This window comes from Chamaea fasciata, unplaced genomic scaffold (assembly GCF_029207755.1).
Source record: "Chamaea fasciata isolate MVZ Bird 193981 ecotype frontalis unplaced genomic scaffold, bChaFas1.0.hap1 SCAF_5, whole genome shotgun sequence".
NCBI classification, from domain to species: Eukaryota; Metazoa; Chordata; class Aves; order Passeriformes; family Sylviidae; genus Chamaea; species Chamaea fasciata.
Window position 1 is genome coordinate 8,177,397 of NW_027094090.1, and position 23,162 is coordinate 8,200,558.

Below are 23,162 nucleotides of genomic sequence, written 5' to 3' on the forward strand. Positions count from 1 at the left end.
ATTATAAATCATCACATCTTCAAAACATGGGAAGGAAGCTTTCTCTTTCTGTGGAAACTTTAGACCATTTCTGTAAATTTGGCAGAAATTCCTGTTGCAGGGGGCATTTCCAACACCCTGTTAAGAGCAAACACAGTCCTGACCAAAAAGGTCACTCAAAGAGGTGGCATTAACACGGATGCTGAGACAGGTAAAATTCCTTCTGAGTCTCCCAGTAAAGCTGTACTTATCTGCTCTGGGAATTTCTGAGCCGTGGTTTAAAATACAATGCCAAGGAATGCATCGAGTGATCATTTACAATGATACTGTGCAGATGGCGAATGCCTGCTCAGCCTGTGTCCATGGCATGACCTCGTGTAACCTTGTCTGAGCGCCTTCCTAGGGAGGCACACACAAAAGCGCGCTCGTTCCCTGCTGTCTGCAGAGAAATGTCACTTTGTCAGCGTCCCTTTAGCCGACAGCCACAAGAGGGCAGGTTTTTTCCTGCTTTCCTCTACTTCATTAAGAGCTTCAATTTCACAAATTCGGTTTTATAACCACTGAATAATAAATCTTCTGCTATTTTTTCCAACCTCCTCCCCCCCAACTGCTAAAATAAAATCATTTCCAAAACATTTATTTCCCTCCCCCTACATTTCACAGTCTGTAGACTTGTTCCACAAATGAGAAAAGGAGACATTAATGATGATTTCTTTTCCACAGGAGTCTGAAACACCCCCAGAACATGAAACAAACAAAACTTTGTAGCACATTTTCTTTTTATCAGGATTCATGTTGTCAGAGTACCTCAAATCCCTATTCCATAGTTCTAATAAATGCTTGAAAAAAACCCAAAAAAACCCACAAGGATTTTACTTCCACCAACCTGCTCCTCATTTTCTATTTGTTGAGCTTCTGTTGCAGAAGGGGGTCATCAGTAGAGTGCCTGTGATTTTTAGTGAGCGGGAACAAGGTAAAGTGCAAGAATTATTCTGCAGAAATTCAAAACACAAACTGGGCTCAAATCTGCATCATACTGATCCCAATTATATTTGTATTAAGCAGTGCCATGTGGGATTAGAGCAATGGAAAGGTTTACCAGTGATAATGATAAAGTGTGGAAATCCAGTATAAAATCTCTTTTTATTTTTGAAGGCCTTAAACAGCAGAAGTCAACAGTCAACCTATCTCCAAATCGCTCTGTTTGTCCTTTGGGAATATAAAACACATGTAGGTAAGTGCAGTCTGTATTTGTGTGTGTAAAATTTATAAAAACAATGTTAGTTTGGTACTGTAGTAACAAACTGTTTAAAAACATAGGTAAAAGGTGTAAAGTTGACTATTGGTGAACCTAAAAAACTCCCCCTTTTTAGCTCCTGTCCTGTATACCCAGACCACCCATCTGAATTCTGTGTGAATGGTAGGTGAGGATGAAGTTCTGCTGAGGTGAGTTACATGGTGGAAACTCCAATACATTTTTCTGGACTTCTTTGGTTCTGCTGTTATTTTATGGGAGCAACAGTCGGGATCTGTTCCACAACTGTGACGCCAGCTGAAGGCTTTCAATCTGAGCCCTTCACTGAGGGAAGCACAGCTCTTGAAAGAACCCCAGTGTGTCTGGTCTGGAAGTGTCTGATACTGCCTGTGCCATGTGTGCAGCGGCTCTCAGCCTGTGGGCAGGAAGGCTCTTCCTCGGGCAGCCGCAGAAGGAAATATCTTGGAGAGAATGGTTTGGTGTGGGAGTGGGCTGGTCCAGGAGAGAAATTCTCCCTTAGGAAGTGGTCTGCAGCATGCGAAAGCCGGAGAACCACCAATGTAGCACATTCCGGGGACAAAACAAATAAATGCCAAGGCAGATGCGTCCCTGGCAGCTACAGCTCTGCACACAGGCAAACTCTTAAATGCGCACCAGCCCTGAGCTCCGGGCCACCTATCAGTGAGTGTAGCGAGCTGGCTTTTTACTCAAGTCAGTCTACAAGCCAGTGTCCTATAGAGGGAATTTATCATGAGAACACCGTGAACAGACCTGAGGCTGCTTTAGTCGTGAGGATGAGGAGCAGCAGCCGCGCACGGCGGTCCCAGAGATAGATCGGGATGCTCCTGTGCGAGCCCGCAGGTGTGTGATCCGGCAGTGCCGGAGAGGGCTGTGGTGCAGGCAAGGCACACGGGCTCAGGGTCCCCGAGTGGGCACATCGCCGCCACGGCGGGTGTTGGCGTGACCAGGCCGGCACTCCTCGGGAGCCGCCGTCCGGCGGACCAGCTGCGGGCGCGGCGGCGGAGCAGGGGGTGTGTGCCTGCGCCGGCTGACAGACACCCGGACACACAGGCGCACTCTCAGGCGGCAGCCCATTTGCTGGAGGGGTGTGCATGTGCGTGCGAGGGAGTGGAAAGGGGTGGCGGGATGGAGGGAGGGCGGCCGAAGGAAAGTCTGACACTCGGCGCAGAAGGAGCGAGACCCTCCGCTGCCGCCGCCGCCGGGGAGGAGCCGCCGCGCTCGCAACGCCTCCGACACCCCGGGCCGGGCCCGGCCCCGCTGCGCTCCGGCCGCTCGCCGGCCCCGGCAGGTACCGGCCGGCCCCGCGGCTCCGCGGCCGCTGCGGCACTTTCCGCCGCCGCGGAGAAGGGGTGGAGGGCGGTGTGGGAAGGTGCTTGGGGTGCCCTCTGCCTGCCCCGGACCCTCCGCTCGCCTCTGCCCCGAGCGCTGCCGGGGCTGCCCCGGCAGGAGCGGAGCGGTGCCGGCACCTGGCGGTCCCCGGGCCACCTGCCTCGCTGTCAGCGGGGAGATGGGGCTGGCTTAGGAAAGGGCTGGGATCTGCTAGGGCTGGGCTTGGGGCTGAAGGGGGAGAAGGAGTTAGTTTTTGGGAGCGGGGCGTAGGGGCTGTGAGATGGGAGAGGAGTTGGTGCGCTCAGCCCGGCACCCCTGCGCCTGCTCCTGCTCCGCAGAGGTGGCTCCGGGCTCTGGGAAGGGAGCAGGGCATGATCAGCCCATGCTGCTCAGCACAACTGTTGCTTGCTGGAGCGGTGGCAGAATTCCTTCCTTTTTACTCAGTCCTCCAGAATCGCCTTGAGCGCCGCTGCTGAGCGCGTCCATCCCTGGGAGCGCAGAGCACCTGGCTGGCCGCGGTGCTGGCTGAAGGATCATTCTCCTGCTCACGGGGACCACCTCCGCTTCACTTTGTGAAGGAACTCCCAGGGTGGAAAAGCTCCTTGTTTTGCAGCGAATATTGCAAAATGAAAGTTGTTGCTTGCAGAGGGGAAACATTCCTGAGCGCGTTAGGTAATCGGTGACGGTGCTGCGGGAGCACAAAGCAGCCACCTATGTTTCCTCAAGCAGAGCTTCACTTTGACTTGAACTGGGGCAACTTGCCCAAGAACAATAGAGATAAATGGCATCAGAAACTGAGAAAGCAGCAGTTCACGCTGTGTCTATGTTTCTGACAGAGGGCAGGAAGATGCAGGCAAGAACTTGGAAGAATTGTAGCATGTCACCTTCCCTCTTTTACTTTCAAATCTGGGGGACAGGAAAAGGGACTTGATTTGGCTGTTTACCATTTGGAGGCGTTTAATGCTAATGGCACAACCCTTCTATACTGTTTTTCAAGTCCTCATTAGTGCAATTGATGTGATTTTTCATCTTTGCCCTTTAATTAGTTTATTTAGGTTATTATGGGCTTGATCCAGAAAAGCACATCATCTACTGCAAAGTGTAAGGGCCAAAGTCTTCTGTGAAAGTTGGGTGTCTAAATAGTTTTCTAAAGAGGAATTGGGATATTTTAATCCATAATTGTAAACTTAGTGTCAAACAGAGGTATCCGAATTCTGCAGGTGCCACACCTCTTTTTCTTAAAATTTCCAAGACAAGTCCTGCTCTGAGATGTCTCATGAATTGAAGCATTTTCACCTTGATCAGGCTAAGCAGCTTGGCTTCACTTTTAGTTGAACTTTATTTTGGCTTAGACATCCAGACTAGCCTGAGATCCAGGAACTAAATTTGCTTTCCCTCCTTACGCCTGGATCGATCCAGCAGGGATTCTCAGGGTGTGGACAGCAGAACAGGCTCCCATTAGGTGCAGTGCTGAAGCACTGAGAGTTGTGCTCTAGACCAGGCAGAAGTGTTGTGAATCCTACACTGTGTGGGCTCTGCCCGTTGAGTGCTTTAGCCAGAAATGGAAATAGCAGCTTCACCAGTCTCTGCTGTGTCTGAAAATACAAGAATGACTTCTATTACAAAAGCTGGTAGGTGCTTTCAGGACAATAATCCCAAGAAGGGAGTAGTGCCTTTGAGTAGTACTGAGTAAAGTGACTAATAGGAGAAGGATATAATTTCGAGTTGTATTCCTGCCCTCAGCTTTGTCTTGGTGAGTAGCTGTGGTCAGATCCCCAGAAGACTGATACCTCTTTTTGATCCCACTACGAAGTACTGGCTCTGCCTGCTTCTTTCCACTGCAGGTTGTGCCATCAGCCAACCTTCCAAAACATTGTAATTGCTCTCATCTTACTCTGCTTCCCTTTTTTTCTTTTTTGTTTTATTGTTTTTGTTGTTTTTGTTGTTGTTTTGTTTTGTTGTTTTCTGGGAGGTGATGTTTTCACTGTAGATACCACTGTGTTCATTATGCAAATTGTGCTGCAGCCTGGACATTCTAGTGGGATTTGGCAATTGAATTAAATGAAACAAGGCCCTGGAGGAGGGGGCAAAGTTTTAATTAAGTTGGAGTGTTAAATGGAAATAGATGTTGTTCATTGGGAAAGAGCCCTTTAAAGTATTTGAGGATACTGCATCTTTTTTACTCAGAGATAAAGTAATGATAATTAAGCAGCTAGCCATGTAAACAGCAAGGTATTGAAAAGCAAAGGCAAAGGATGAAACACTCCCAACAGCACCTGTCCTTATTTTGATCCTAACAGAGGAATTATATATGCTCAGCCTCTCTCACATGTCACAAAACAAGCAGAGGAGCGAATGTCCCACACAGTCAGGATCTTTACAGTTTAATGGGCAGAAAGCTATAATCACTGAAGTCACCCTGTGAGCCTGCTGTTAGCTCAGGGTGGCCAAAATAATGATGTCTTTCTGGATTCTTTTCTAATCCCTGTTTTGCGTTTCCTCTCATTCTTTTTGCTGTTACAAGTCCAGCAGCTGTAATCTCGGATGTCACTTCATTGTGCCACTGCAGTGTAGACACGCCTGTAGTCACCTGTGGATCCAGAGAGGCTGATTCATCAGCTGGGAATCAGCTGAATTCCCAGCACATGCCAGGATTTCTTTGGCTAAAACCCCTGGTGCTGGAATTGGCCACTGAGCCACCTCTGTGCTCTTTGAGGTTTCCTCCATGAGGGAATCCTTTGGGGCTGGTTAAGGAGGCTTTCCCACCGCGCTCTCTTGGCAGGGCAGCCTGCGGGATTGCAGGACCTGTGTTTGGCCCTTTGTCTTTTTAACCCCTGGAAAGAGCCAAAGGTGTGTGCTAAATGCCATTAAATCAGACAGACGCAGGGAACGTGCCATGTGTTTGTTTTCTTTGCTTTCTGGATTTTCTCCAGCTGCAAACAAGCAACAGAGAAGCTCACAGTAAAGCCATGTGCTTGAGACATGAAGTGTAGTGGCTGTATTTATGTGTGAAGGAAATTTTGCTCCGTGGGTGTGCTATTTTTAACTTTTTTTTAGTGCTGCACCTCTGTCACACTTCTCAGCACAGTTTTCCCCTGCCCCAGCATTTCTGTCTGGGTTTTATATATTTTATAAACTTACCGATGGCAGTGAGTCATTATTTAAATAATCCCTGTACAAATCTTTAGCCCTTTTATCTTCTCCTTTCTATCCTTGTGTATTCAGGAAGGCCCCTCTCTGGTATTGTTGGTTTTTTTCCATGTTCCACGTTTTTTTTTTCACATGCTGCAGGAACATGCACGTGTTATCTGACAGTGGGTGATAGAAAAAAAGCAAAAAAGCAAAAAAGAAAAAAGAAAAAAAAGCACAGCCCTTCTATTCTGCTCTCCCCAGCTTAGATGGATCCAACGTCACATGGAGGGGATCCAAGATGAGTCAGGAAGCAGTGCTGTGGTCCAAAATTCCACTTTGCGTTACAGCTGGGAGGCAGCATTTAGCATCATGTAGATTTATTTTCTTTTAACGGGAACTGCAAAATAATTTATGGAAGTCACATAACCTAATGGGCAGAATAAATAACAGTGAGCCCAGAAGAACCTGGATTCCCATCTGGGTTGAATTGTTCACTCAATTGCCTATCAGTGTGATGGGTGTGGTAGTTTAAGCCTGGGACATTATACTGGCCTTAACTAAGTCATTGCACTTCCCCACAACGTAACTGGAAAATGTGATTAATGTTCAGAGCTCTGCTGGTACCTGAGAGTTTCCTTAATAGTTGGGAACAGACTCAGCACAGGACATTAAAGATATTTATTTTCAAACTTAATTTTCAGAATAAATCCTAAATGTCTCAGAACATACATGGCTAAAGATAAATTAATGCTTTAGGACTTATATGTGCAAGGAGACATGTAACTCATGAGGGCTTTCTGCACTGCATGAATTTCACACTGTGTGTATTACTCAGCTTTCAGTAACACTTACCCTTTTCTGTAGTTCCTTGCATATTTTTCTTCTTGTGCTGCTATAAACAGAAGAGTTGTGTTAGCTTTTTCTTATAATGTGGTCAGTTTAAAAGCAAAATAAATAACCATAATTAAACTGTTTCCAATTTAGTTGGTCAGAGAATCAGGAGACTTGCAGGAAGCAGATGTCATGCAGCAGAAGGGAGGCTAAAACCTCTGTAATATCTAAACATACTCCAGTGACGTGCTGGGTTGTTGTTGCTTTCTTATTTTTTTTCTCCAAGGGGGTAGGCAGAAGTTACCAATTTTCCTGGAACATCCTCTTCCAAAATTCCTGAAGACATTGCAGCAGCAAGTGTGATCTCATCTTGTGTCATCATAACTCACGACTAAATGCACTGGGAACAGAAAGCCTAGGATTAACTAAAATTATACAAAACTGAGGCTGTCATAAAATGAAAGACTTGGGCCTGTTCTCAGTCTGTCTGTACTTAGTGACTTCAAGAGACCTAAGCACGTGTTTAAAGATAGGCTGCTGTGTAAAATGGTCTCTTGAAAGAGTTACATTCCTAAAGTCTAAGACTAGGGTGAGATTGAGCCTTTTAAAAGTTAAACAGAGTCTTGAGGTCTGGTGTGGTCAAATAGTCCAGCTTAATCTTGGCTAGAATTTTAAAATTTTGAACAGCTAGATCTAATGGTATGTGCCTACCTAGCTTGTATTCCCCTGGAATTTATCAATGACACACTCCATATAATTGTGGTTACTTTTTGTCTGTTTAAAATCCTTTTTTGGTTTTGCAATGGGGAGACAGCAAAGAGGGAGTATGTAAAAAATTCTTTCTTAACCAAAAGCAAAAAGTTGATTTTTTCCCCTTCCACAATGAAGAATTAAAACAATGTCTGTTTCTCTCATGCTTAATGTCAGAATCTCTGCTAAAAAATAGTAAGAAGAAATATGATGAAATTTTCATATGGAACTTGTTCCCTGTAATTTTATAATGCATTTGTGTGAGGTTTTATGGAGGCTTATACTAAAAGGCTTTAGAATACTTTAATAAAGGAAAAGTGCTCATAACATCCTTGGGTATCCAGAGAGCTCCACTCTGAGAGATGGAAATAAAATAAAGGGCAATGACAAGTAGTAATAGGCTGGTTTAAGTGCAGTTCCTTTTCTCCAAGATTTACAATAAGGACTAGCTCTAACTGTCAAGTTCTCTGCACTGTCATAATCTGTAGCTTTGCAGAATGTAGCATTCTTATATCCATTCTCTTACCTTGTGAAAAAAAGGGTCCCACCTGCATATAAATTACCTTTAAATAAATCCTTTACCTAATTTCATGTGGTATTTCCTTTTATTAAGCAGGTGCTTGAAAACCTTTATTAAGATCACAAATAAATCTTCAAGGCTGCTACTATACTATGTTGTACTAATAGAGCAATAGTATGTTATATCTCTCTGAAGTTCCATTTTTGTTCAATAGAAATCAGAGAAGACATAGGAACAAATTTCTCACTTGTATTTATATGTAGTCATTAGTTACAAGCAGTAAGCCTTTTTTCATTCAGAGAAGCTTTTATTAATTTATTAGTTCAGTAACATTGGGAGGGGCCCATCAGACATCACAGAATCATAAAATGGTTTGAGTTGGAAAGGACCTTGAAGATCATCAAGTTGCAGGCCGCTGCCATGGGACTCATTTGGGATCGCCAGCAACGAGGTCTCACGGCAGACAGATATGAGTAGGGTCAGTCCTTTACTTCTAATACTTAAAATAAAAACGAAATTGTAAAAGAAATCTTTAGCTCATATTTCAGTGGCTCAGATGCCGAGGTGATCTGGAAGGCGAGTGTCCCAAGTGTGGGTCAGAGCTGTGGTGTTGCTAGTGTTCAGGAGCGTGGCTTTCTCAGGCACCTCAGTTCCACATTTCTGGGAGTGCTCCATTGTCAGACCCAACAGAAAGAGCCTGGCTTTGCAGAGTTGCTGCACCATCTTCCAGGGATAAGACTTCGTTTACTGAATCTGCCCCAATTAACATTTTGGTATCAGTGCTGATTTTCTTACTTGGTACTGAGCTACACCACTGAATTAATCACAAGGAGACCAATACTGCCTGTTCCTGAAGGAGCATACTGACCCTGGAGGTGCTGGATAGAAGGTACTGGGAGAGGTGGATCTTCTCCTCTCAGTCTGTGGGAGAACTGGGCACATGTGGAGCCCACCCCAGCCCTGCAGGCGAGGTGGGCAGAGCACCACAGGCACTGAGCAGTCACAGCTCTGGTGTGTGTGCACCCAGTGGCCCACGTGCTGTGGGCAAGGGTGGATACATGTAAAGCCTGGAAACAGCAAAAGGCAGTTTTATTCTGGTCTTTAAGGCTGAACTTGGCTGCCTGAAGAGTCAGTTAATATCATAAATCTCTGTTATTAATCTGATTTTTTTCCTAAAACTATTTTAATAGGCAAGGATGCTTTACATAACTACAGTCTGAATCATTGTGGTCAGTTGATCTGATGCCTTATACAATCTGTAATCTTGTCAGAAGTGAGGTTTCCTCAGACCTCATGAAATCCAAGGTGTTTATTTTAAGACTCAATTTATTATTTTGCAAATTGAACTCAAAGCTTTAAGGAAAAGCTGACTTGATGTAATTTTTGGAATGTCACCCCCACATAACTGAGGAAAAAGTAAGAGAATTGGTGCATCTAAGAAAGTTACCAACATTGTTCAGGTCCGGGGATCTTGTAGGTGCTCTTTCTAGATAAAAAAGTACATTTAACTGTGCTCCTCTGTGCTGTCTGTCTTTTTAAGATGAATGTCCTGTGTAATACCGTTTGCAGTGTACAGGTTTGTTTTGGAGTTACAGTTTGTGTTTAGAGTCCTCTAGTGACATCTACAAAAAAGCAGATATATTTCATCTCATAAAACTGCCTCAGCTTGAAAAAAAAGTAAAACAGATTTATGGCAAAAAGTACCTTCCCCAGTATAACATCCCAACAACCTGTGCAACTTTCAGTGAGATTAAGGGAGTTTTCAGATGGAAAGATTTTCTGTTCTTAGATAAAATAATTGTAAACTGCTTAGGCTGATTTATTAAACTCACATAGTAAAATTTATGTGAAGGGGGAAATGGGCTGATTTTCTTAAGGTATCTGTCTACAAATTCACGTGTCTGTGATTTGGTTTTTAGGTTGTTGGTTTGGTTTTTTTTTTTATTTCCCTTAAGAGTTTTGCACTACCAAGTACAGATAAATTGCTGTGCTGTCCTCAGGAGACTGAAGCTCCTGTGTCCTTTGCTTCCTGTGACTTTGCTACAGCTCATTACTTTCCTAAATGGCAACACGAGCACCATTATGAAACTCGTAACACAGACAGTTATCTCCTCAATGGTACTTAAAATCAAATCCTTCCTGCGTGGTGAAAGATGAGTTACTGTGCTTTGGCTCCTTAAGTGAGGGAATGATGGAAGGATTGGTTTTCTTCTCTGTTTGTTGCTGTTGTACATTGATGTGTAAGGATGAAGAATAAATAATGAGGCACAGAACGCACTACTGAAAGCTCCAGTGCCAATTTCTCTAGCTTTTCACAGCCTGATAGAGAAGCAGAAGGTGTGTGTACAGCAAACAGTGCTGGGACTTTGTCTCAATCCTAAACATCTGCTTTCAAAGCAAGAGAAAAAAGAAAAAAACAGAATGCAATTGTTGTCTTCCATTTAAAAGCCAAGGTGAGATTCTGTGTGGTTTATCCTTTTTTTTTTTTTTCCACTGTGCTGGGTCTGTGCTAGTGCCTGCACGTCCTGTGGCACAAGGGCTTGGTCTTTCCTAACAAGAATTGACCATCCTTTTTAGCAGTAGCAGTTCTCCAGTTGGTTTCAAGTCACAGGACAATCTGCCCCTGCTTCCAAACTCCCCTCTGAAATTTCATCTCCTTCCTACAGTTAAACTCTCTCTTGTGCTTTTGTAAAAGCTTCGGGCATAGTTTTCCTGTATCCTGTCAATTCCCAGAAATGGTCCTGACATGATGAAAATCTCTCACTCCCCAGGGGTACTCTGCTGTAGTAATCTGACATGTGGGGTGTTAAACTGTTAAAGGGAGAGAGTTCAGACAGGTTTCGGGTCTTGTGCCAGGTTTTCACGACAATGGTAGAAATTCCTTTGTGATAACATTGATATCACAGGCACAGCTGTTCTGCAGTTGGTCAGTGATGAAATATGGATAGTCATTTTCTTAGTGAAGACAGGCCTAATTTCTATTTTTATCCTAGGTTACCACCATTATTTATGGGTAATACAATCTGTTCTAGTAAATGGTGTTTAAAAAAACAACAAAAAAAAGTACTTTCCATCCTTTTGTGCTTTCCTTCCTTCCTTTCCCTACAAACAAGGTAAATGCCACAGAAGTGATGTGAGAAAAGCATTTTGGAATGTGTGTGGATTTGTTCTGTTTTATTTTCCAGGAATTCAACATGACACAATGGAAAGTGAGATTTGACATCTCCAAGATAAAGTATTAGACAATCTATAAAGTGCTGCACTCATCTTTATAAGAGAAATAGTGTGTAAGGCCAGAATGACTGGGACACAGTGGCTTTGATAACAAGCAGCATTGTTATCTTCAGTGCAAGCATCAGCAGAGATTACAGTGGTCTGTTGTGGTGGCCCTGGGGGAATCTCACAAGGCCTTGCAGTAGGCAGTGTACAATTTGTTTTCATTCTTTTCTCAGCAAAATACTGGTTTGATGCTTGGAAAGCATGACCTTGTTTAAATTGTGCTGACTCTCTTCATTCTGGTTTGAGCCACATGGGAGAAAAGATGTGAGCACAAGCAGTTAGAAAAGTTGAAAAGGTGCTGATGGAGGATGGAGAAATTAGTGATTGACAGTGAGCAAAGTTTGTTCTGAGAGACACCAAGACTCTGTGGGCCTTGTGCTCAAGATTCAGGATCCTCAGTCAATGTCTCCTGTATTCTCTCCTAGAAGATCAGTAGCTTTTTTCCAACTTGTTTTACTAGATCTCACTGATGGGATCTGGTCTGAGCTGCCCTTATATTATATTATGGAAATCTTCCCAGGCTTAGCCTGTGTGTGCCATTGCTCAGAAGGAAAACCCAGCCATGCTGTGAGGTCTGCAGCAATTGCTCGGAGCTCTTTTTGGAGATCTCAAGTTGAAGATGTGACCTCAGTCCCATGGGTGTCTTTTCTTGTGCAGCAGTCATTTCCACCTCCTGCTTTTCTGTTAGACTTTCTCAAGTCCCAAAATAGGCATTTGAGTTTTTGGCAGTGTTTGCTGCCTAAGCACTTACTCTGCATTCCCCTATAGAGATACAGTGCTGTGTGGGATTCTCTGGTGTGTGTAAAACTCTGAAGTAATTTGTTCCTCTAGTGGTTTGCATGACAGGTTGGAAACCCTGACACAGAACAAAGATGTTTCATTGTTCTGAAGCTGGGTGATTGGGCAGAACTCTCAAATATTGCTGTAGAAGATTTAACTTTTTCAGAAGATGGACAAGGCAGTTCCATGCAAAGGATGTTGCAGAATCTTGATTTATTGATATCCCCCAGAAACTCAGTCTTATTTGTACAATAAGACCTAGTCCACAAACAAGCTACTGAATTCAATGTAAGGGTAACTGTGTAAGGTTTTGGGGGTCTAGTTAATAAAAGAGGTGATGAAATACGTCTCTAATAATCAGAAGTCAGATAAACCTTTCATAATTATTTCAATATCTTTCTTGAAAGATGCATGGTACTTTACCTGTGTGTTTACTACAAGTTTTCCATACTCTGTGCTTATGGGTTCTGAAAACAGAAAATGGTTAGACTCTGATAATTCAAGGTTGATACAGGATTGTTTTGATTAGTTATGGTTCAAAGCAGCTGTCCTAGAAGGGGAGAACTTCCCTTATTTAGTACCAGAAACAGTGTTTTAATCTTGTCGTTTGCTTGAATAATATGGGGCTGACACCTCCCTCTCTACAGAAACTGGCTTTTCTCTTTCACTTTAATGAGATTATTGCTGAAAAGAAAATCTTTCCAGATGAAAGGAGTAGAGTCTGTTTTATAAATTGACCCATATTGCAACCCAGGTGCAAGTTCCAGGCAAGTCTGAGGACATGTTCAGCACTCAGCAGTTCTCCCCAAGATTATTCCAAGCAGCACATATCACCCAGTGCTGAAGCCTGCTCTGGTCTGATAAAGTTTGGGAGTCAGCTACTGTTCAACTGGAATAACTGTGCAGAGTGGTATCTTCCTCACACTGACTCTGCAGGGCCCATCACAGGGTGTCTGCCCTAAGGCTGTTGCTCAAATTAAGCAAGTTGCTTCCAAATAAAGTAAGTTGCTTCCTTCTAATACACTCTTTTGTGTGATGTGATTGCAGACCAGCCAGTGTGCTGCTAATTCACATTATACTGTGTCTGGACTCTCGTGTTGACATGCCCCAAGTATTTAAATTTTAAGGTCTTGGTCAATTACTTCTCCAAGTGCAAGAGACATGGTGTCAGTGCACTGTGCTGTGGTGCAGAGTGCTCAGAAGCTGCATACCAGAGTACAGCTCTGAAGTGAATGTAGTATTTTCACTGATTTTAGTGCTAGATCCAGCTCTGTGCTGATGTCCCTGTGTTTAATTGTATCACAGTAACACCTAAAAAATCCTGGAATTTTGGCCTCACTGTGCTCTTACTGCTAAGTTAAGATCTAAGGATAGCTTAGGGAAGACCAGTAAAAGTGAGAAGGGAGGCTTGGAGTCAGGTTTGATTTATGAGGAAGAATGAAAGACTTTGAGTGTGCACAGCTTGTTAGTTTGACAAAGAAGACGACATGACTGTAAATACTTCAAAAGTTTTATTCAAAAAACAGCAGAGGATTTGCTTGATGTTAAGGGCATTCCAAACGTTAGGACAGCAGCTCAGGAGGCCTGGGGTTAATTCTATGACATTTGTCCTTAAGGCAAGTCAATTCTGCTTAGATCCTAGCAAATTCCTTAGGGCACCCAACTGCCACTGCTTTGTCTACATCACTGAGTATTTGTCAGCTGACTGAAAAACACCTAATTTAGACAATTAACTTGCTAAATACCTTTACAGGTCTAGAACTTGGCTTCTACCTGCCTCAGCTGTATATGTCCGTAAATGAGTAAAAATGACCATTTATCACAGAAAGAGTGTGAGGATTACAGGTTTGGAAAGTATGGATGTTCAGATATTGTAACGATGCAAGTACAGTGAGTGGAAAGGCTAATTAAGATGGGATTTATTTCACTTGTCTGAAGTGTGGGATGGTCCCCTAATCTTCCTCTGTTTTCTGTGCAGGATGAGGTGCTCCCAGGGGCAATGCAGTATCTGAGCCAAGGGATGAATTAACTCAGCAGTGCCTGTCTCCAACCTCTCTGGAAGGAGTCAAGACAATGCCTGAATTTTAGATGATTGAAATTAGGCAAGATGAGTGTTGTCTTAAGAATATAAGGATGAAATAAAATCAACTCAGCTTAATTTTAAGGGGGAAAAATGTCTTTATTGAATGCGTTTGCTGAAATGTTCTTGTAAAATAATTACAGAAACCACCTCAAAGAACTTGTGTTCTCTTCTTTTTGTTTCTTGTAAAACATTCAGGAAGTCTTATATTAATATCTAACTACATGATAGAGCTCCCATTTTTTGTGTTTCCTTAAATCAGTTCTCACATAGACTAGCAACATCCCAAGGAGTGTTACTGTGCTATGTATTACTAAAAATGTTGTATCATGTACAGCCTACATGACCCATGTTACCTAACACTACACTTGAAAATCCAGTCCTTAGTAACTAAATGGGAGCTAAGCTCTTTTGGCAATCTACATCTGATGGCTCTTGCTTTCATACAACAGCCTAAGTAGTTGGAAATACTGTGTTAGCTCTAGGTGGTTGCTGTCTCCTTGAAAAGGACTGATCCTCAGAGGAAATGCAGTTTTGGACATTGTGAATTTAAAGAAAAAAATGTGGGAAAATTAAAGTTACTACAAGAAGAGTTACAAAAATTTTGAGAGCTTCTGTGGTTGCCATGTGTTAAGCAGCTGTAGGATGCTGGGGATCTGAGGGAAAGTTAGGCAGTACAGATGCATGAGGAAGACCAGGATGACCTGTCTGAGGTCTCTGCTGAGCCATGCAGTGGCACAAGTTCTCACTTCAAAGAAAGAGGAGCTTAATTAGTTTATGCTATTGTTGGTGTGACTCGTGTCAGAGTCCTTCCCCCCTTGTACTAATCACATTCATTACCCTGCAGTGACTTCATGAGCAGTTTACTCTTTTTGCTTTGCACTCTTGAAAGGAGATGGCTGCTTTCAGGATTTGTCCCTCTTGTTTTGATAGCTCCCACTTCCAGCCTCTCCAGAGCTCATCTTCACACAGCTGGAATCTGACTTCCCTCACAACTGCTTGTTGCTTCCGTACTTGCCTGTCTCTGCAGGGAATGGGAAAGTTCCTTTGCTGTTCAGCCCTTGTCCTCTGGCTCATCTAGTGATGAAGAGACAGGGATGTGTAAGCGTATCAGTCACTTCAGGGACAGGGACCTGGTGTCAGAGAGCCTGTGGGTATGATACTGGACTAGACATATGCTTGGGAATGTCCACAATGTGCTCAATTCGGAAGTGTTTGCAGGAATTTTTGTTTATTGTTTTTACTTGACCTTGCAGACCCAACACTATTGCTTTGGAAATCAGAGCTGAACAGTCCTAAGAACTTACAGAGACATTTAGGGTTTGCACAGAGGACCTAAACACAGTGGGGATTTTATCTGTGTAAAACTGTCCTGACTCTGATCAGGAGGTGAAATAACTAATTTAGGAAATGTTTTTGGGTCACAAGGCTATGAGCTTAAAAGCCCATCTTCAACCAAAGTGAGACTTAGTGAGTTAGGTGGGAAGTGCACCCATTGCTGGTTCCCTGGACAGCCTGGGCTGAAATTAAGACTTGTGTTCCTTGACACCATAAAGACTCTTGGCTGTTCCTGCTGCAGGCAATGTGTAAGGGAATAAAGACAGAGATTATGTGAATTGCACTGAGATCAGCTGCCTTCTGGGCTCCCCTGACACCCCAAAGTATAATCCTCCCGTGGGTCACTCCAAACCTGTTATTTCACACCACCCACTCTGTTCCCTAATTCAGTGGGCAGTGAAAGATGTTTTCAAATGCCCAGAGCTTCAGACAGGCAGAGGACGACTGTCTGTGAATGTTTGTCCATAGGTCACTGCAGGTTGCAAAAAAACATTATACCAAGGACAGAGATAAAACAGACAACAGTGATAGGAACTGTGCATTGCCTGTATATTGCTAAGTAGCTGTTGGGCTCTGCCTGTCACTCTTATTAACAACTGTATCACTTTCTCCTCTGACTGTTTTCTCCACCTGGTCTCCTTCAGTATGTATTTAGACTACAGGTTGCAAGGAGGAGAGGCCCTTGCATCCTATTGGATAGTATGTGCAGCACTATGGGATCCTGCCCTGGCCTCCAGGCACTGTCCCAGTGCAAATAATACATAAAAATAGATCAGCTGTGTAACATCAGTCAAGAAAACCATACAGAGACCTATCAGTGTTTTAGTATTGAATTGCTCTACTGTCTACCAGAGGGTTCCTGCACTAACTTGCTGTAATTTTCTGAATTAAAAAACACATCATACAAGGCCTTGTATCCATGGGCAGGGTGCAGGGAGCTGTAATTACTAAAATGAGGAAGTGGGCCAAAGATGACCTACAAATGTGTGGAAGAATGCAGCTTTTGTGATGTTCAGGATTTTATCTTTTTTTTTTTTTTTTTTTTTTTTTGGAGGCTTTCCGAGATTTAATAGCAAAAGAGCAGTCAAAAAATTTGGAAGTGAAGCAATCAGACCAAATTTCATCTGCAGCAGTAACTGCAGTACCTCGGGCATTTGCAAAAGTTTCTTCTCTTGTGACACAGCACCAACTTCTCATGTTGCACCAGGTAGGATTACATTAAGCAAAACAGATTAACTAAGTGATGCTGACAGCTGTTGAGGTGTGCAAGTGCAATACACAACAAAAGTGGGTAGTATTATCACCTGCCCTGGTAAAGTTCATCTGCACTCAGAGCCTCACTAGACTATTTGCTGTGTACAAAGAGCATGAGTTGAAACTGCTGAAAGAAATTAGCAAGTATGTTAAAAACCAGAGGTATACCTTAGAAATGAGGTAGGAATATTTTCATCCAGCTTGGAGTCATGGGGGTGCAGTGATTTGCTCTTGCACAGTTAGTAGTAATTAACAGTTCCTTGCAATCAGTTTGATGGGATTGTAGAGGGGAGCTTGGAAGGTGGAAATGGACAAGTCCATGGCCACTGAGGATATCTTTCTTGTGAGAGCAAAGCATTGGACCTGTAGCACCAATTCTCAGATGCTTTTCAAGACAAATTGAGAGCATTTTCAAGCCATTGATCCACTTAAATTTGAAATATCATTTTGTATAAGTCTTTTTCTATTTAAAGCATCCCTGGAGGTGCAAGTGTCAACAACCGTGTGAGTGAGACTCCTTTCTGTGTCAGACAAACTGGTGGCTCCCAGTTTCAGTTTCTTCATACATACTTCAAAGTCCTTCTGTTCTGTTCTAGAGAAGTCTTTATAAATACATGTGGGGAGGCTGAGTCTTTGGTTTCTGCAGATTCAAATAAACCTATGAAAAAGTTTCTACCATTGCTTTCAGGAAGAGTTAGGCAAATAGCAAGGAGCAAGAGAAGAGGTAAGCAGTTGTGCAGTCTCCAGTCGTATCATTCACACTCACACATTGGGAAAAGAATTCCCAGCTCATGAGTGGGCTCAAAATTAGAAGAGAAACATCCCCAAGGCTTCTGGAATAGTAAAAAGAAAAGAAGCTTCAGGAGCTCAACTCTCAAAAATTGTTAAAAAAACCCCAACAGCTGGTTGGCAGAAGGGCTGTTCTTTGACATAAAGTACTTCCTGAAATTCTTTCTTCCAAGATCCATGCTTGTTATTTTTTTTTGTTTTAGTTTTTCTTTCACATGAATTAATTAAAAAAAAAAAACAAATTAGGCATTTCATCTGAATATGACAAGAGATGCTGGCAATAATTTTGCTAATTTCTTAACTGATAAATTATTAATCCCTTCTTCTGAGCTTGGGGTGGAAGAGAACAAGAGACTTACGACATACCTTTCTTTGTCTGTAACCCTGCCATCTTAAAAGGTTATTTCCCATTTCTACTCTCATTTCATCATAAATCTTCCGTCCTCAGTCCTACAGATCCATTTCCAGCAAGCACAGCAGCACTGAATGTCAGGTGTTTATAATACATAAGCCAGTGCTGACTGCAGCTCTGATGGACTCCATGAAATGGGTCCTCTGGCAAAGGCAAGAGGTGGTGACATGTGGCATGAGGACTGTGACAAGCACTGGAGATCAGTAGTGTCCCCGTGTCAGAGTTCTGTGTGCATGGCTTTTATCCCCTGTCTTTTGACGTTGCTGTCTCATGGGAGGTGAACTAAGCAGCAGCTCGTAGGAGGACACTTGTGTGTACTGTAGTGGATATCAGCTCTCTGCTGTTTATTTCCGGTTTTGTCAAAGCTTTTCTGAAAGTGGCTTCAGTGATCACAAAAAACCAGCTGATATTTCAGCCTAACACTACCTTTAAAAAAAAAAAAGAGTTAAATTTCCAAAGAGTTCACCTGTAATTTATCTGTCCACATGCTAATGAAACCTAGAACCCCCTTCGCTTTTTGATTTCTACCTGATGGCTGTGTTAGCCAGATTCTGATGTGTAGTCACACTGTTGGAATATTTTGCAAGATTTTGCCGTGTCTTGTATTTTCCACAGGAATTACACAATGAAAGGCGGTATTTTTTAAGTGCCAAAACTTGATGGGATGTTTTTCTGACTCTGTCACTGGGTGATGGCTTTAGTGGCACATTTCCCTTGTGAGTGCAGGGACTCTGAAGCCGATCACAGGGGAGACAGATGAGTCTCATCTGTATTTGCATGTTAAACAAGGCCAGAAGACTGTGTTGGCCTCTACTGGCCTGTGGTGTTTGTTAGAGTGTTCACTGGGCTGGTTTTTGCTCTTGTCAGCGAGCACATTTCCAAACTGCCTGATTGTAGGCTGGGGGGATGTGAGGGCTCCCAGGAGACAATATGGATGAGACCACTTGGCTTTGAAGAGAATGACTGCTTAGTTGTATAGGCAGAAGCTGTGCCAGGCTGCTTTGTCTGAGTCTGCAAATAGCGTCTGGCACATTTTATTTACTGCTCCAGACTTAGACTTGGGGTCTGGAAGCTCAAGTCTAAGCAGCTCTAGGGGTGACTGTACCATATTCCTGTAATTACACAGACTTCTCTTCCACCCATCTTCTGTTTGTTTTATCTTCCTAGATGTAAGCTCATCAGGGAAGGTATTGATACTTGCTCTTTATTTGTATAGTATTTAGTACCATGTGGTCCTGACCTGCATAGATTTCAGTTTAAATAAAGGCAGTTGAATCTGCTCTTGCCTGTTTGCTTTCAGCTTGGAAAGTTTTCCCTGGCTATAATGTACTGTTAAGGAAGGAACAAAGGATAGCCTCTTAAGAACTGTAAAACCTGCCTCACTTTAGTCCTGGCTATTTAATTTTGTAGGCTTATGTCAGACCCTTAAGGTTAAAAATGTTTCTTTTCTTGTCTTGGCTTGAACAGCAAATGGAATGTTTCAAAGGAAAAAAAAAACTGAGTCCATACGAGGCAGGCCAGAGTGATGCAGCCTTGCCTGTTTTTCTTGATCTCAAACACTGTGTTAGCTGGAGCACAAAATGGTCTGGCCACCTCAGTTTCCATCCCATTTTTGGATGAAAAGTTGCTCACCAAACAGGAGCAGAGTCAGTAATTTACTTCTGAAAGGGAGGACTTTTGCTCATTTTCTTTGGAGCATAGCATTTTCTTGGTAGGAATTTTCTTCACCTCTTCCTTCTCCACGAACACCCCCAAAGCAGCAGAATAAATAATTTTGGCTTACAATGAACAAGTCTCTGAGATGATAATGAGAAGTGGTGAATAAACTTTCCCTGTCTTACTTGAGGCAGACTTGAACTCTGCTGAAGGGGCCACATGCAGCAAGGTCAGGAGTGTGATGAAGTATAAGTTTGGAAGGGGAATCTGCTGGAAAGATAGAATAACCCACTGAGTGATAAGTGCTGACAGACTGGCACCCTGGTGTTTGAAGTGCTTTTCCTTGCGGGACAAGTATGTCTCTGATCCTGTTGTATTATGGCCAGGCTCAGTCTGTTTTGAAAGCCTAAACTTTCTTCACATGGAGACTCAGAAAGATTCAGGCTGAATGTGTTTAACAGAACTCTGAATTTTGGGCCATGGTTAAACCCTAATCTTATAAATTTGATATGGCTTTCCCAAAAGGTATTTATAACAATAATCATTAACATATGTCAGTACATTTACATTATTTTTATGTGTTTACAATAATGTTTTTCTAATACTTCACCATTAAGTAACTGTTTAGTGTACTAGTTCACAGAGAATAAAAGTATTAAGTTATGATTTCAAAGGAATGATAAAACAATAACACTGGGGAAGTTCAGTCATCTTAACAAATTGGGAGCATTATTCAATCTGTCCAGGCAGGCTCTTGCACGGTTCCTGTTCTTCTCTTTTTCTTTCCTGTGGGTTTAGCTTGAGAATGCTCCCAGTATGGCCACACAGGGAGACAAACTGAAATATATGAGTGAGACCCAGGGTGGGAGGCAGAAGATTAAGTGAAATGTCCTGAGACCTTCCAGGAGAAAGCTGCTCTTCTCTTTACCCAAACCTCAGTGACAGAAGTAGTATCACAAGCTAGTTGGATGGTTTGACTAATATGAGCTCTAAAAAAACCAGTAGTGATATGTTTTCAGTTCCTTGAATCAGTTTATTTCAGTTACATTTGCAAATGTATGTATATAAAAAGAACAGAATTTCAAATTTTGTAAATGAAAAAGGTTAGGAGAAAGAAAAAGTGAGATTTTTATTTTTTTACCTTCAGTCTCTATTTTAGGACTGGGGCATGTTTCCTGTGTATCCAGGACAGCAATATTCTGCCAGTTTTTGCTGAAGACTTCTGGTACCTGATATGGCAATTCTGTTGTCTAGTCTGATTCTTTTACAACCATTGCTCACAACACTTCGATGCCTTGGAAGACAAGAGTAGGAAGGGGTGGAACCATCAATAGTATACAGGACTAATCAAGCCTCTTTTAACTTACTGAACACAGAGAGTGTATCTATGTAGATAATTGAATAAAAGTGTTATTATTTTCAGTAGTAATAATAAATCAGTAGACATGTAGATCTGTCAAGTTTCACTGATTTGTAGCCATTCCCTCCGTTGGAAACAATGAAATGTAATTGACAAGTGCTTTTATTATCAGCATCCCAAAATATCACTGTCTGCACGTCCATCCCTTCACACTCCCTAATGTGTATGCACTAGGCTACACTTCTGGATCATGCAATCATGCAGGTCAGAAAGCATGTGTTCTTCAGGGCTCCTGAGTCATTCCTGCAGAGGGTGGACACTGATTGAGAAAGACACCAAGGAAGAAGAAGCATTGTCTTGTTCTTTTTAAGTGAGCTGAGTTAAACATTCCCTTTATTTTTTCTCTGCTTCACAGTTTTACTGTAAGAGACAGGGTCACATTGTTTTCCATCACATTCATTCCAGCTGTAATTTTTGCAGCTTTTCAGTTCTTGTCCATATAGTCTTCTCAATTCACTGGTGATGAAATCCCTGTTGTGCAAACTGATGTTTTTGTTCATTTCCTCTCAAGTGAGAATACCACTACAGGAAGGAAATGTACACCTAACATTACTGACATACTTTTCTGACTTAGTGGCAGGAGGATAAGAACCTATTACACAATTATTGGAGGGATTCTTCACCTCCTACAGTAGAGTACCGTACCTCAGATATGTCTGGGGTATTTGTGACTGTTCAGCAATGGGCATTATGTAGTAATGGAGTAACTACATGTAGATTTGGAACTGGAGAAACAAAAGAAGTTGTTCTTGTAATGTTTTTTGTTGACTTTGGAAGCATTTATTTGGTCTGGGTACAGTGAAATACATAAACAATTGTCGGCATAGACCTGCCTTTTTCCTTCTTTGTAGAATCTGAACCTTAAATGGAGTAATGAGAAGGCATTGCCCAGCTCAGGTTGGTAGTTTCACTTTCCAGTGGTTACTCTTTCTCTCTGTTGGTTGTTTGTAGCTTCAAGTCACCAGGCTGCCACCTTCGATTTATCAAGTACCTGAATTGAATGGAGGTGAGTCTGAGCCTTTGTGATATTATCAAACATTTTTACACTAAAGTAACTAAAGACAGACTCTACTTTGATTCAAATTACCTGAATGATTGTTCTGTCAAAAGAACTTACAGCTGGAACTAAGACAAGAAATCGAGTATTTGTGTACAGGTGACCACAAATGTCACCAGTATTAAAGGGTCATGGTGGTCATGATCCTTTTCTACCTAATTTGGTGCCACTTCAGTGAAATCAGTGGACAAGCACCAACACACGCCTTATTGATTCCTCTCTGCATTACTCTGATAATGGAGACTTGGTTATGACTATTTACTGTAAATCACTTCTACTTCCATTAAAAATGTGAAGATATTCACAAAGTTAATTGCTGGGAAAAGAAGAAGGAAAATGAGAATGAATAATTAGATAATTGCTGTTTGCATCTGCAAGCTTTTCTAAAGTACTGAACATTGTTATTGAGGCAAAATAATTGCATTTTTATTTTATCATGTTTAAAAATTGCATGATTTCAAGAGGCTTGAAAACTGAATTCAAAGATACTGAATATGGGCAATATTATTACCATGGATAATAGTATTCGTACCAGTTTATATATGTGATCTAAGCAGACATATCTCTTGGAGAAGATAAATTAGTCTTCATTTTTTATGTCATGTGTGGGTCTTCAGATTTTATTTATCTAAATTAGATTCAGTCCAAAGCTTTCATGTTTACTTCTGCAAATTATTTGCTCAGGAGAATGAATTTACCTGATGGACACCTCTCGTGTGGTGCCACAGCTCTGTGCCTTTGCAGAGATCCAGTTCATATTTGTGAAAACAGAGTGAGGCTGTCATTGTGCAGTTGTTTAAAATAAGCTCCACACTTCACCAATGTGGTGGGTAAGATCACAGTTTACAGATCAACACGGGATTTTGGAAGGAATTCATAGGGATTCCTATGGGGCTTGACCTTGGTGACAGTGTTGTTGACATGACTCATTTTCTTCTCTGTTGCACAACGGAAATCTAAAATGCAGCCTTATTAAATAGTCTCTGATGAGGCTAAATAGTCGTTGTTGAGTTGTACAACAGTTACTACTGCTTTCAAACTTCTTTAAACTTTAAATGTCATTTATTAACAAAATTCCTATTAGGGTATTTTTTGTGCAAAGAAATGAAACAACTGTCGTAATGTGCAATTGAGAAATATTTCTAACAGGATATTATGGAATAAATTCTGTACTTCTGCTTGATGAGGAGTGTGAAAAGGGAAAAAGTAATGTGAGGGTAATTCTGTTTTTCATTCAGACACTTCTGCTTTCACAATCGATACAAAAATTATAAAAAGCT

General features: G+C 42.1%; 1 protein-coding gene across 2 annotated transcripts in view; it reads left to right on the forward strand.

Moving 5' to 3' along the window:
- Nucleotides 1–2,368: 2,368 nt before the first annotated feature.
- Nucleotides 2,369–23,162, forward strand: part of SEMA3D (semaphorin 3D) — a 132,841-nt gene continuing 112,047 nt past the window's right edge. For both annotated transcript variants that reach the window (XM_066182771.1, XM_066182772.1), the window contains exon 1: nucleotides 2,369–2,543. The gene's annotated coding sequence lies outside the window, so the exon portion shown is untranslated. The remainder of the gene's footprint in view (nucleotides 2,544–23,162) is intronic.